At 53.5% G+C, this 14,099-nt stretch overlaps 1 protein-coding gene and 1 long non-coding RNA gene across 3 annotated transcripts in view; one reads left to right on the top strand and one right to left on the bottom strand.

The window, feature by feature from the left end:
* NECTIN1 (nectin cell adhesion molecule 1) overlaps positions 1 to 14,099 on the top strand; it is a 68,445-nt gene that overhangs the window by 9,010 nt on the left and 45,336 nt on the right. The gene's annotated exons all lie outside the window — the stretch shown is intronic.
* Positions 485 to 10,534, bottom strand: LOC107967234 (uncharacterized). Its single transcript, XR_008538166.2, has 3 exons — positions 10,403 to 10,534; positions 7,397 to 7,517; positions 485 to 6,811 (listed from the first exon to the last, which is right to left on the bottom strand). It is a non-coding gene; the product is annotated as an uncharacterized LOC107967234 (long non-coding RNA).

Below are 14,099 nucleotides of genomic sequence, written 5' to 3'. Positions count from 1 at the left end.
GGGGACTGAAGGATTGCGTGGGCTCGTGGAGTGCCCCTGTGAGGGCCTGCCAGCAGCTGGTCTGGGGTACATGCCCCGGGCAGGACTGGGGAGGCAGCTGCTGTGACTGTTCTCTGTGCCCCATGCACCCTCTCCCTCAGTCCCGGCATCTTGTGGACAAATGCTGTCAGCTGCTAGGACAAGGGCAGTGGAGGAGGTGCCTCTGGTCCTAGCCAGCTCTGCCACCACATCATGTGGGTCCCACTGCAGGGGAGGATGGTGGCACATCCTCAGTCTGCTGCTCCAGTCTGCCCACACTGCTCCTTGGGTGAATCCACCTAAAGCACACCTGAGGGGGCACAGTACCACCCTAACTGGTCCCCCACTGCCCCCCCCAGCACACCATGCTTTCCATGCCCAGCGCTTTCCTGCTTCCGTGCCTTTGCACATGCTGTTCCCCGCATTCCCGCTTATTTCCCATAAATATGAAATCTAAATACTGAAGTCAAGAGCCACTTCTATTGTGAAGCTTTCATGACCCGCCCCCCACAAGCTAAGGATAACTTCTCTCATCTCAAATCCCCCAGCGCCTCATCCATGCCACCCCCTGCCACCAATTACTCTCCATCCTGCTATCCAGTCACTTGGGCCTGGGATTTATCTTCCTCATAAGACTGAGAGCTCCATTGCTGATGAGGCTTGGTTTCTCCAGGGCCTGGCATAGGGGACCAGTAGGCCATGCTGGGTGGATAGACAGTTGCTTGTTTGAACCATTGATGAGGATAATAATAACACACTTGTATTGAGAATCCCTGGATGCCAGGCACTGTTGTAAACATCTTACATGTAATCACTTAGTTAATCTTCATAACAACTCATATGGAAGGTACTTCTGTTCTCCCCAGTTTTATATATGGAAAAATGAGGCCCAGATAGAGCTTAGGTAACTTGCCCAGGGTCACGCAGCTAGTAAGTGGCAGAGCCAGGATTCTGATTCCAGAAGTCAGGCCTCATGTCCATGTTTATACCATGTGGCTGAGCTGCCTCTCTTCCTGGCAGGTGGCAGACAGGTGATGGAGGAAGACCATTTCCTAAGCCTGGAGTCCTCACAAGACTTTGCTTCCAGAATCTCTTCCCACCCCTGCATAGCACCTTCTTATTCACATTCCTGTCCCTTCAATGGTGCAGCGATAACCTGGTGTTGTAGTTGTCCATGCCTGATGCATTTGGGGAGTTATTAGTGCTGAATCTTCAGACAGTCTTGGCGCAGGTTGAACATCCCTAATCCAAAATCCGAAGCTTTTGGAGCGCCGACATGACGCCACAAGTGGAAAATTCCACACTTATCCTCCTGAAGGGTCGCAATCCAAAGGCAGTCAAAACATTATTTCATGCACAAAATTATTAAAGCCACTGTATAAAATTACCTTCAGGCTATGTGTATAAGGTGTATATGAAATAGAAATGAAATTTCATGTTTAGACTTGGGTCCCATCCCCAAGATAACATTTCATGTATACAAATATTACAAAATCTGAACAAATTTGAAGTCTGAAACACTTTGGGTCTCAAGCATTAGGGATAAGGGATATTCAACCTGTATTACTGGTATATCCTGCCACAGACACTGTTGTGTCTTGGGAGTATTCGTGTGGCTGTGCCAGAGTGGAATGTCTTGATGTTATCACTGTTGCACCTCCTGAGTCTTTGGGCATCACTGATACCATTTGGGCCCCCTCACACACACCATGTCTCACGGTGAGACCAGAGGCAGGTATAGTATCTCCTCGGAGAGAATCTGCCTGGTACCCCAGTGCGTGTTCCCAGGCCAGCCCCAGATCCTGGGTGGATCCAGGGCTTAGCAAGCTGATCCTGTGCCAGAGCCTGTCCTAAACTTCTGGAAGGTTTCAGGCCCTCTTGCCCTCACCCAGAGATCCCAAAAGATGGCAAGGGAGGGCCCCTACCAGGGAGTGTGGATGGGGAAAAGGATTTAGGGTGTTCTCCTGTGCTGGCTGCTTTGATCTCCTGGGATGAAAGGGCTGGTGCTTCCTCTGCCCCAGGCAGGATCAGGACAGCAAGCTGGGGAGAGAGGCATTGATCCTGGGTCCAGGCGTCCTCAGCTTCATAGGCGAGGGCAGAGAACTATCCCAGGGAAGAAGATCACGGGGGCAGAAAAATCAAAGCCCTTCCCCAGGGTTGTGGCTGAGGACTGGGAGTTGACTTCAGACAGTCCCTGTGCAGATTGTCCTCTCGAGGGTCACCCAGGGTGATGCTCCTCCCAGCACACCCTGACCCTGCAGGTCACCATGCAGGCTCAGGCCTCACAGATTCTCTTGCTTAATTAGGGAGGTAATTCGGCTGCAAAACAGTCATCTGATCTGTGTCGACGCCAAAGCGAAATTCCTCCTAGACCCTCCGCTGTTCTAGATTATCCATGCTCCGTTAGCTTGAATTACCGCGCGGCCTCTGTGGCCCAGACACAAGCCAGAGCTATGTGATCAGCTCCTGGGGCTGGATCTGCCCTGCACCTAGGAAGTGCTTGGAAGCAACAGGAGGAAGGAGGGCATAGGATCTGCCTGACTCCCATCCAAGCCGGAGCATTGCCCAGCCAGCACGAGGGGACCAGCATTGCCCAGAGCCCCCCTACCCCAGGGCCTGCAGGTGCCTGCCGGGCTCCCAAGCTTAGCCACTTTTATGTCCCTCTCCTCTGCCCTCTGGGACCGGGCCCCTTTGAGGGTTTTGAATCAGTGGCAGAGGCTTTCTGCAGCAACTCCTAGGCATAAATTGGAGCGGAGGCAGGGACAGGCATCTCCCTGAGTGTAAATAACACTGTAAATAACACTGGAGCGGAGCAGCCACACTGCACTGGATTATTTTATCATGATTGCCCACCTCCCCCACCCCCTGAACTGTCCTGATCTCATTGGCCTAGATTGCTGCATCTCTCAGAATGATGGAGGGGCTGCCTCTCCCTTCCCGGGCAGGGTGGCCAGCCCTGCCGTTGAGGCACCCTCCTGCCCAGCAACTTCCCAGATTTATTCCCTGTCTTTATGATGCCTGGAGAGTCATCAGTGTCCTGGGCCGGCAGAGCACTCTGATGGTCTCCACTGGCGTGATGGATAGGCCTTTGGGGGAACGTGTGCGACAGCCCCCTGCTCCCGGCCTGCCTCTGCCCTGACCACAGCACCGTTCCCCACCCTCCCAGGGGTCAGATGATGGGCCTCGTGGCCAGTCCTGAAGGGGCGGTGATGATGGAAGAGGGAGAGAGCATCAGTCCTCGGCGCCCACCTCTCAGTGCTGCTGCAGAGTCTTTCTGGCCTCCTCCCCAAGCTCTGCTCACAAACACCCTTCCCAGGAAATATCCCCGTTACCCTCTCTCATCTCCCATCACTCTATTACTGCTAGCCCCTCGGCACTTGTGTACACAGTTTGCGCTGTAATGATAATCTGTGCTGGTTTATGTGTTTCTTTACAAGTGTTTTTATGTCCTCTGTGTGTGTATGAGGAAGGTTTATGGTGTGTGTGCGTGTATGAGGTCACGTGCTGTGTGTGTGTGCGTGCGTGCGTGCGCGCGCGTGTGCACGCGCCTGCTTCTGATTAGACTCTGATCGCCATCTTCTCCCACACACAGGTAGGGGGCTCTCACCCCCCTCCTGGGGTTGGGGGCACAGCCTGGCTACTAAGGGTGGGTGGAGAAGGAGGGGGAGCCAATCAAAGATGATGACTGTCCGGGCAAGGTCTACACTGCCCCCCAGCCGCCAGTTAGAGAACCGGCGAAGGTCAGTCTTAGATCATTGTTTTGTCTACAGGGTCACAAACAACTAGTTTGACTATTTTTCCCCAAGAAATTGACTGAACCCAGTGGTTATTTTGGAGTCAAATGATCTCAGTCTTTTATGACTTACCTGTGTCAGCGGGTGTATCTGTGTCTTCTCTAAACAAGTTCCCCTAGCTGTACAATGGGATGAGATGATAAGAGGCTGGAAGGGGCGAATAACATATGTGGTGTGCTTAGCACAAGCAATAATTTGCTTGATCCAGAGAAAGCCTTCGCACCGCTGGACTGTTGTGAGCTACCACTGGGAGGGACTCCCAGTCTGGAGAAGGAGGGTCCGTTCCCTGGGGCTGGGGAAGCCAGGCCCAGGAACCCTCCTGGCTGTGTGTGCCCCAGAACGCTGTGGGGAGCCCCTCTGCTGGGCTCCTGTGACTTCTCCAGGGTGGTCAATGCAAGCAGGGTATGTCTTAGTCTCAGGCCCCTGGGCTACTGGAGATCCGCCCCCCCAACCCAGACGATCACCTGGGCAGGTGCCTCCTGTGCTCCCTTCTGAAAGGAAAGCAAGGGTTTCACTCAAGGTGCAGAATTCTGGCTGCCCCAAGCGCCCAGTGCCAGTCCCTGTAGGAATCCCACTGCCCTGGATGTGTTGTGGGAGAGGCAGACAGGTTCATCCCGGCATTCACTCGACATGTGCCAGGCACAGAGGTGGGAGCTGTAGACAGCAACAAACATAATATCCAGTCCAGCACTGCATGGCATCCACGCTCTGACTTCTGACCTCACACACAGCAGGTGATCCCTGAGGGTGTCAGCTCTTTCAAGCAGGAATGCTAGTCGGGTTGAGGCCTGGGTGGATGGTGGAGAGATGGAGCTAGGGCCTTGTGGGTCAGGCCTCAGTCTCTTTAAGCCATCCTGTTTGGACATGAAGGGACAGTGACACTAGGCAGGGGCCTGCATTCTCCTTCATTCTGCAAAGATGTGTTAAACACCTGAGCCCACTGGGCACAGTGGCTCATACCTATAGTCCTAGCACTTTGGGAGGCCGAGGCGGGTAGATAACCTGAGGTCAGGAGTTCGAGACCAGCCTGGCCAACATGGTGAAACCCTGTCTCTACTAAAAATACAAAAATTAGCCAGGCATGGTTGTGGGCACCTGTAATCCCAGCTACTCAGGAGGCTGAGGCAGGAGAATCACTTGAACCCAGGAGGCGGAGGTTGCACTGAGCAGAGATCACACCATTGCACCCCAGCCTGGGCAACAAGAGTGAAACTCCATCTTAAAAAAAATAAAAATAAAAAACTAACCTGAGCCCACTTGCTCCTCTTCCAGACCCAGGTCTGGAAAGAGCCTCCCAGCTGGGCCTGCAGCTGAAGGTACCTCCCTGCCCTGCAGGGGAAGGTGGAGAGGATGTCAGAGAATCCTGGAGTCTTAGCATTGGAAGGGAAATCAAATGCTGTAGCACCCCATTCACTTCCTAAAACCCCTAACCACATTCTGGCCTGTTGGTCATCCTCCAGCTGCAGCTGAATCCCTCCACTGACAGGGTACTCACCACCCTCCATGGAAGCCAGGACAGCCCTGACTGCCCCCAGCTCCCCCTTCCCCCTGAAGCTCCCTCCCATTAGTGTTGGAATCGCATGGAGCTCATGTGATCCTGCAGGCATTTACAGACAGCCTCGGCCCCCGTCTCACCTCTCCTGAGTCTCACACACCTCACCATCTCAGGTGCTCCCCTCGGATCCCCAGTAACAGCTCCATATGTGGGCTGCCATGCCCAGGGATGTCAGCCTAGGATTCCCAGCCACCACAGCTGTCCCAGATCTAGGAGGAGGCAGTGTGGGTGGGCCCTCCAAGCTTCCCCACCTCCCTCTATCCCTTTCCCACCCCCACCCCCTTCCCACCCCTGTTTTCCTTAGGATTAATGATAAATTTCAGTGAAAGATCCGCTTATCTCCAGTAGGAATTAAGGAATTAAGTTGGCGATGGGGAGAGAGGGGACAGGGAGAGGGAGCATACTGCAGAGGGTCAGGATGCAGAGGGACCGTGGGCAGGGCAGGGCAGGGCAGGGGACAGCGGGGATGTGGAGCATTCCCCTCTGCCTGCATCAGTTCACCCTGCGGTGGGCTGGGCTGTGCTCCCCACCTGCCTGCACCGTCATGGGGGATGGATGTGGGGCTGCTTGGGGATGGGTGTGGTGACTCGTGGAAGGAGGTACATCACAGGGATCCTGCAGGTGGGGTGACCTGGCAGCCTCCTGTGTCACCTGTTGCTGCTTCGTGCCATGGTGCAGTGGCTCTGTGGCATGTCATGGCCCTGGGAGGGCGAGCCACAGCATGTGGCAGGGTGAGGCACCCCGCTTTTGGCATTGGGATACAGAGGCACATTCTGCAGTTGGAAGTCCAGGGGCCACCACCCCACAGGTGGCTCATGAGTGCCATCCAGGCTCTAACACAACCCCCAGGCAGGCCCTGGCTGCCCCTCAAAAGGGGCCCACCCAGAGGCTGCCGCTCCTGCCTCTTTGCTTCTTTGGTGGGACTGACTGAGTTGGGGTTCCTGCAGCAATGGCTGAAAGAATCTCTTACCCCTGGAGAATCTGAGCTTCGATGTACCCTCAGAGCAACTCAGAAGCCTCTGTCCTGAATACCAAGGAGGGGGGGCCACTCAGGGTCTGCAGCATCCCTTGCCCCCAAAGCCCAGGAGACTCTGTTTAGAGTTTCTCCCCAAGTCCCCAGGCTTGCTGCTCCTTGGCACCCCCCTGGCATCAGACATCTCACTGGCAAGCAACGCCGGGCCCAGGACTGTAGCCCCAAACGGTGCCTCCCCTCGCCGAACTCTGAGGCTAACCCAGGAGAGATGGGAGCTGCCCTCCAGAGGGCGGGGGGTGAGGAGGTGAGAAGTGAAGACTGGGTGGGCCAGAGGACATGACTGCCCCTCAGGTCATCCAGGCCAAGCTTCCTGCCCCAAATAAGTTTCAATCACTGCGGTCCCATTCTTTCCTGACACCCCCAAGGCTGGGAGTAGGGGTTGGTGTTCAGTAGCAGCAGCCACCAGGGCACCTGGAGATAAGAGGAGATAAGGGCAAGGCTGGGCAGAGACAGTCACAGTCGGGGGTAAGGGTGGGGAGGGGGCAGGGGAAGGGGGGAGGCGGGGCACGTTGGGGAGCTCAACACTCGGGAAGCTAGGGGAGGCCAGGAATTGGGGCCTCAAGTCCAGGAGTCAAACTGGTTAATAATTAGTGACTCTGGTTAATAAATCATGGATGGTTTTTTCTTCCTAATTTCAGCTTCTCCTTCCACCCCACAACCCTAGAGATCCTTCTAGGCTCTGCCCAGGCCTCAGAAAAGAAGCCCCCACACCTACCCCTGCCCTGGGCTGTCACCTCCCAGGCAAGATTCACCCTCTGTCCCTCCACAGCCCTCCATAGGCCTCTGCCCCCTCCCCCAGCTGGTTTCTGGTCTCCAAAGCCAGTGTGGTGTTTAATCTCCAAGAGAGATTAGTGACCTGCTTTCACCACCCTCCCCCACGGGCTGCTTGGATGCCCCTAAATATTCCCTGCTGGAAGGGCAGGCCCCCATGGCCACCCAGAGAGCGTCTCCAGGTGCCCTCCTTGACGGTGCCACCCGCCCCACCCATTGACTCACTTGGCTGCAGGCCCTTTATGCTGGCCAGAAGGTGTCATGGAGCACCTGTGGGTAACTGCCCAAATGCTTTAGGTGAGGTCAGTCAGCAGATGTTCTTTGGGCATCTACTATGTGCCAGGCACTATGTGTCAAGAAAAAAATACTTTAAGCAACTGGAATTGAGGTTAAAGGCTGATGCACGTGAGCGGGGACCTGAAGACCAGGAGACTCCAGGACTGGCAGTTTAGGGTGAGGAGAAAAGGGGATGCTGGGCATTTTTCATCTCTAACTCCGGGATGCTTCTGTTAAAGGTCAGGCTGTTTTCTGGGTTTCTGTCCCTTTTGCAAGATTGCACCAAGGGCAGAGATCTGCTTTTGTAAGCCTTGCGGTGGCTGGGGAAAGGGAGGGAAGAAGAAAAGGGGAAAGGAGTTGCCTCCTTCCCCTTTTTTTTTGAAGATCTTGAAGTTTCCCTCTTTTTGAAGGGTTGAGGCAAAAGAATGAGGGATCCCTCTCCCGTCCTAAGCCTTGCACGTGCTGGGGCTGAGAGTACAGTAGTGATGGATGAACTGGCCTCAAAACAGGTGAGGCCCCTGTCTCCCAAGTGATCTTTGCACAAAGCCCCCAGAGATTTATTTAGGTGATTAAACTATGCCCGGGGCTATGGTGGAGACACGGGGGCCTGAACTGGGGGAGGGGAGGGGAGGCTTCTCTGGGACCGTGACCTTGATTCTGAAACCTGGAGGCTGAGAAGGAGTGGGCTGGGACGTGACCAGGACAGCCAAGGGAGACCCAGCCACGAGCATGCCTGGAAGAAAACCAGCGCCTCCGCAGCCTGTGGACTGGGACTTGAAAAGAACAACCCCCAAATCTGTTCTCTCTGATTTCAGCCTGACCTGTGAGCAGTCCAAGCCCAACTTGTCCAGAGCCACCCTTGTCCTCTTCTTCCCAAGACACAGCCCTCCCTGAGCTCTTCCCATTTCTGTGATGAAAGCCCAGTTCTGCTGTGCACCGGAGCCCTGGCTCCCTCCTTCACCCCTGCCTCTGATTTGCTGTGAGTTCTTATCCCATTTCTGCAGGACCCCTCCCCAGTCCTAGCACCACCACACCCATCCAGCCATTCCTGTGCAGGGTGACAATAAAAAGTGTCCTCAGACATTGCCGAATGTTCCCTGGAGGACAATAGCACCCCAGTTGAGAAAACACTGGTCTAGGCCTTCACTGCAACCAGCCTCTTTTTCCAAAACTGCTTTTCCACTGACTGCTCTACACTCCCACAAGTTTACACGGACCTATTTTAGGTTCCAGTCAAAATAAACTGCTCCTGGCTTCGCCAGTGCACTCCTCGGCCTTGGCTCCTGATGATGGCTGAGCCCCAACACACCCACCTGTGAAATGCGAGGCTCCCAGACACCAGCCCCCCTTCCCCTTCTGTGTTGTTTAGTATTTACTTTCTCTCCTCCCCTCACCCAGCACCTGAGCTCTTTGAAGGATAGGACCCAGCCTTAAAATCTCTGCAGGCCCTAGCTCAGCACCTTGCTCACAGTAGGTGTCCCATAAATGTACAGTAAACCGATGGGAGCTGGCTGGCTTCACAACCCTGATAAGCTGTGAGGTTTCCTTCTCCATGCCTTTTTTTTTTTTTTTTGAAACAGAGTCTCACTCTGTTGCCCAGGCTGGAGTGCAGTGGCACGATCTCAGCTCACTGCAATCTCTGCCTCCTGGGTTCAAATGATTCTCCTGCCTCAGCCTCCCAAGTAGCTGGGATTACAGGCACCCACCACCACGCCTGGCTAATTTTTGTATTTTTAATAGAGATAGGGTTTCACCATGTTAGTCAGGCTGGTCTCGAACTCCTGACCTCAGGTAATCCACCTGCCTTGGCCTCCCAAAGTGCTAGGATTACAGGCATGATCCACCGTACCCAGCCTCCCGTGCCCCTTTCTTTCTGTTTTTTTTTTTTTTTTTTGGCAACCCTATTTAACCCCCATGCCAAGAAAGGAAAACTTCTGATGCTTTCCTTTTACTTGACACCTCCCCTCCCATCTCATTTTGTTTGCAGTAAACAAAATCATCTTTTTTCCATTTGCTCAATATTTATCAGCACCAGGAAGGTCTGCGGTTATGTGTGTGTGAAGTTGTGCGTGGATGTGTGGTTTGACAGGCGGGCGCTGTGTGATGGCACGGTTCTTTGTGTGGGGTGTTAGTGTTTGAGTCAGAAATTATACTCTCCACACCAGGACTTGTATGGGGTCTTCTCTCCCATGAACTCCTCTACACTTCAAACTCCTCTCACACTGGGCTTATCCCCTCCATAAGCTCTGACCTTTCAGTCCACCATGCCTTTGCTGTTCCTGTCTCCTCTGCCTGGAGGACCCTACTTCACCAGCTGGCAAACTCCTACTCATCCTTCAAAGCCCAGTGAAATTTTACCTCCTGTGGGACACCTCTTGTTTCTCTAATTCTCCTCCCCACATTCATCATTTCTTCCTGTATCATCATGGCACTTTGTGAACAGTCCTACCGTAGCAGTGATCATGTCAGTGAATTTATCCTGTGTCCTTGATATCCTTCACATGCATACACACGCATGCAGTGTGTGTGTGTGTGTGTGTGTGTGTGTGTGTGTGTGTGTGTGTGTGTTTATAGCCCTACTGGCAGGCACTTGGTAGGTTCTTAATACTTGTTTATTAAATAAATGAGAATAAATTGCTTGCTTGCTTTTCCAAAGCATTTTCTTTGTACTGTGTTAGAGGAATGTGTCTGTGCAATGACTCTGCCTGACCTTCCCGCACTGCTCCCGCGTGTTCCTGAGCATGTCGACCTGTGTGCATACCGCAGCGTTCAGCTGCACATGTGTGCTTGGGTGCGCGTGTGTGCGTGCATGTGGCTCTGTTTCAGCGCTTCTGTAAATGGAAAGCTGTGGCTGCCCCTCCCCAAGCTGACATTCCCTCAGCACCACGCCCCCACCTTTGAGGACTGAAGGGGTGACTGGGTGGTGACCTCCCCCAGGCAGCTTTCTCTACCCACCTGATGTCCCCCTCCAAGAACGGTGACCCAGGGTTTCCCGTCCATCCTGGGGGCTGAGCTCTCTGCGGCCTCGTCACATCACACTCCCTTCCCTATCCATCTCTGCCCTGTTTAATTGGAATTTGGCTAGTGGAGACCATCTGTTCTATTCCGGCCTGTTTCCATGACAACCAAGTGGCTTGAGACTGAGGTTTGTGGTGAGAGAAGTGGCCTGGGGGATGCTGGGAAAAACCAGCTAGGTCCTCCCCCTCAAACCCGCTCCGCCTCGCCCTGCCCTCTCTCCACAAACCCGGAGTTAAAATAAAGCTGTTCCCTGCCTGAGAGTTGGGGAGTCCCCGAGCATCACTCTCCTCTCCCAGCCCCCAGCCCCCAGCCCCAGTCTTTCCCAGGCTCCTTTCAGGCTTCCCACACGGGGCTCCCCTCCCTCCCTGCTTCCATTCAAGAGCACCTTCTGCCCTTACAGACTAGGGAGCTAGCCCTTCCCTTCCCCAACCCCTGAACCTCCACCCCTGGAAGTGAGTGCTTCCTCACAGCCTGGTTACAGACGCTCAGGTCCCCACAGAAAGGACTCTTTAGAGGGTAGTCTCGGCTTCCTCTGCGCCCCTGCCCCTGCAGGCTCTCCCCCGGCCCCAGGTAGCAGAGTGGCCCAGGCAAGTGCGTGGCAGACAGAGGCGCCCTGGGCCCGGATGTGGAGCTGGTGATCCCAGATTCTCAGGGGCTGAGACAGGCCCTGGTACACTGGGGATATGAGTGAGGGGGTCTCTTATTTCTGAACAGACAGTTCTGTTTTCACGGTGTTATTTTCTGCCCTAATTTCCCCATCTATGGCAAAGCCTCTTCATGCCTGTTCTATTACCAAGGGACCCGCCTGTCTTCAAAAATAGGTGGTGTGGCTTGTCAGGTGACCGTCTGTCGCTCTGGTCCCAGGCATCTCATGCAGGATATGTGCGATATGTTGGCTATGTGGGCGGGCGTGGGGGGTAGAGTGTCTCAGGATCTCTCCGGTGCCCCCTCCCCCAGCAAAATCAGTCCTGGGCAGAATCAGTCCTGGGCAGTCCTGAGGAGGGAAGCTGAGTCTTGGACTTCAGAAGGCCGGTGCTCTTAGCAACTGCGCTGAGCCGTGGGACCCCAGGGCCCCCACGCTTGGGGGTGCTGCAGGCTTGCAGAGGTCTTCTGGTAGCCTGCTTGTCTCCAGCCTAGCCCTGCCATCATCCATCCTTCTTCATGTGCCTCTTTTCTTCTTTTGTCTTTGTTGAGATATAATTCGCAAACCACAAAATTCGCCCTCCTGAAGTATACGATTCAGTGGCTTTAGTATATTCACAATAGGCCGTCACCACTGCCTAATCCACAGCATTTTCATCACCTCGGAAAGAACCTCGGTATTCATTAGCAGTCACTCCCCATTTTCCCTCCCCCGGCCCCTGGCAACCACTCATCTACTTTCTGTGTCTATGGATCTGCCTATCCTGGACATTTCATATAAATGGAATCATACAGTATGTGGCCTTTTGTGACTGACATCTTCTACTTAGCATTCCATGTGCCTCTTTCCAAAGCACAGATGCGACCATGTCACCACTTTGCTTAAAAGGCGTCAGTGGCTCCCAGTTGCCTACAAGGTGAAGTTCAGACTCTCATCTAATACAAAGCCCTTTTACAACTGGCTCCTACCTTGCTTTCCATTCACCCTGTATTCCCCTCTCCTCTGCCCCAAATATCCAGTGCTTTCGCCACATCCAAGCTTTTAAAGACACTCTTTCCTCTTTTCCTCTTCCCCTCCTGTTCCCTTCCCTCTCTCTGTCTGTCTCTGTCTCTATCTCTGTCTCTGTCTGTCTGTCTCAAGGACTCCTGCTTATCCTGCAGGACCCAGCTAAAAAATCTCACATCTTCTGTGGCGCCTCCGTCACCTTCAGACAGAATCACTCCCCCTTCTGAGCTCCCATTGCTTTGGGTTTATATTTTTCAGAAACAAACAAAAACTGCGTTTATCACTCAGTCATTATTTGTTTTCATGTCTGGGGCCCCTGCTAGACAGAGCTTTTAAGGTAAAAGAAAATGTCTTAGTCTTTCTTATTCCTCCATGCTCCTTCCTCTTGCCACTACCACTGTCACTTTCACCCAAAAGATGCCAGCACCATGCTTGACACATTGTATAGGTGTAGTAATGCTTTGTGAATTAAAGCGGGGTAGAAGAATGTCGAGGTGATGGATAGCCCAGCCCTGATTTGATATTTTGATACCTGCCTACAATGTATAATTATCAAATCAGGGCTGGAAGCTCATGTACCCCCAAAATATGTACAACTGTGATATATCAATTAAAAATCCAAAAAAAGTAAAAGCAAGGGGAAGAACCAGAGACAGTACATTAGGCTGAGAGAGGCAACCCTATAGAGGAACCTGGAGGAAGGAGAGGATTCTGCAACTTGGCATAGCAGGGACAAGGTGGGGTATGACTGGACCTAGGAACTGCCTACATGGGCAGTTGGAGTGGGGAGACGGTGGGGAGGGGTCGTTCACCCTGTTCGACAACCTTGTGGAGTGTCATGGTGGTCACTAGCATGAGAGATGGGGTGGAAGGTTTGGCAGGGATGGGAGGGGAATGGGGAACGGCCATAAAAGAGAAGGTGGAGGTGACCTTTAGCAAGAAAAGGGGAGTGGTGGGTACAGGGGAGGGTGATCCCAGCAGACAGAACCGCTTGTGCAAAGGCCCCAAGGCAAGTGAGAGCCAGTGCCTAAAAGACCCAGGAGTGGAGCCCAGTGTGGGCTGGGGAGAGAGGTCAGTGGTGAGGTTGGGCTGGTGGAGTGAGCAGCAGCCTGGTCACGCAGAGAGCTTTAGGACAAGGCGAGGGTGGTGGCCCTTACACCTGTGTCTGATGAAAACCTCCCTGTCCTTCAAGGGTCACTTAAGGATGAAACGGCCTTTCCCTGTCCACCCCAGCCAGCAGGGGCAGTAGTGGGCCTACTTCCCTTGCCAGATGGAAGCTACCAGAAGGCAAATGATAGATTCTAACCCCTCTCCTTCCTCACCCAGCTCCAGCGGGAGGGAGAATTGAGGGACAGGGGCAGATTTGGGTTCCCTGCCACATACTAGCTTTGTGCCCTTGAACGCCCTACACCAACACTCTGGTCCTCAGTTTTTTCCGTGAATACTGACCCACTGAGGACAAAAGTGGGATAATGATATAAACCCAGAGGGAGTTCACGAGGATTAAATAAGAGTATATACAAATGCTCCGAAAGGGCTGTTCCAGCATTTATTCTCCTGTGTGCTGTTAGGACAAGGTGACAAGGAAGGAAGCAGAGGCCCAGGGTCTCCAGTTTGAAGGAATCACCAAGGCCCCTGCCCTCTTTTGTGCTGTTATCTTTGATGACATTTCCAAGCGATTAGAAGCCCTGGTGGGGGCAATATCATGCTGTTTATTTGAAATCGACTTGAAAGCAATCAATACTATATTTTCTAGGGGGAAACACAAATTTAGCTTCCACCCTTACTCCAAGGGTGCAATGCGTGCAGAGAGGAGATACAGTGGTGCCTGGCTAGAAGGTCCCTCCCTCTTCCTAGGCAACCAGCAGTTCTCAGAGCAAAGGAAAATGGGTCCTTCCTGGCGCTGGGGGGTGAGTTGGGGTGGGCCCAAAGCTTTCTCCACTGGGAGTTACAGGAGCCACTGGCCCTCCCCACTGTGGGATCCAG

The sequence above is a fragment of the Pan troglodytes genome, chromosome 9 (genome assembly GCF_028858775.2).
Source record: "Pan troglodytes isolate AG18354 chromosome 9, NHGRI_mPanTro3-v2.0_pri, whole genome shotgun sequence".
In the NCBI taxonomy this organism is placed as follows: Eukaryota; Metazoa; Chordata; class Mammalia; order Primates; family Hominidae; genus Pan; species Pan troglodytes.
This window is presented reverse-complemented; position numbering and strand designations above follow the sequence as displayed.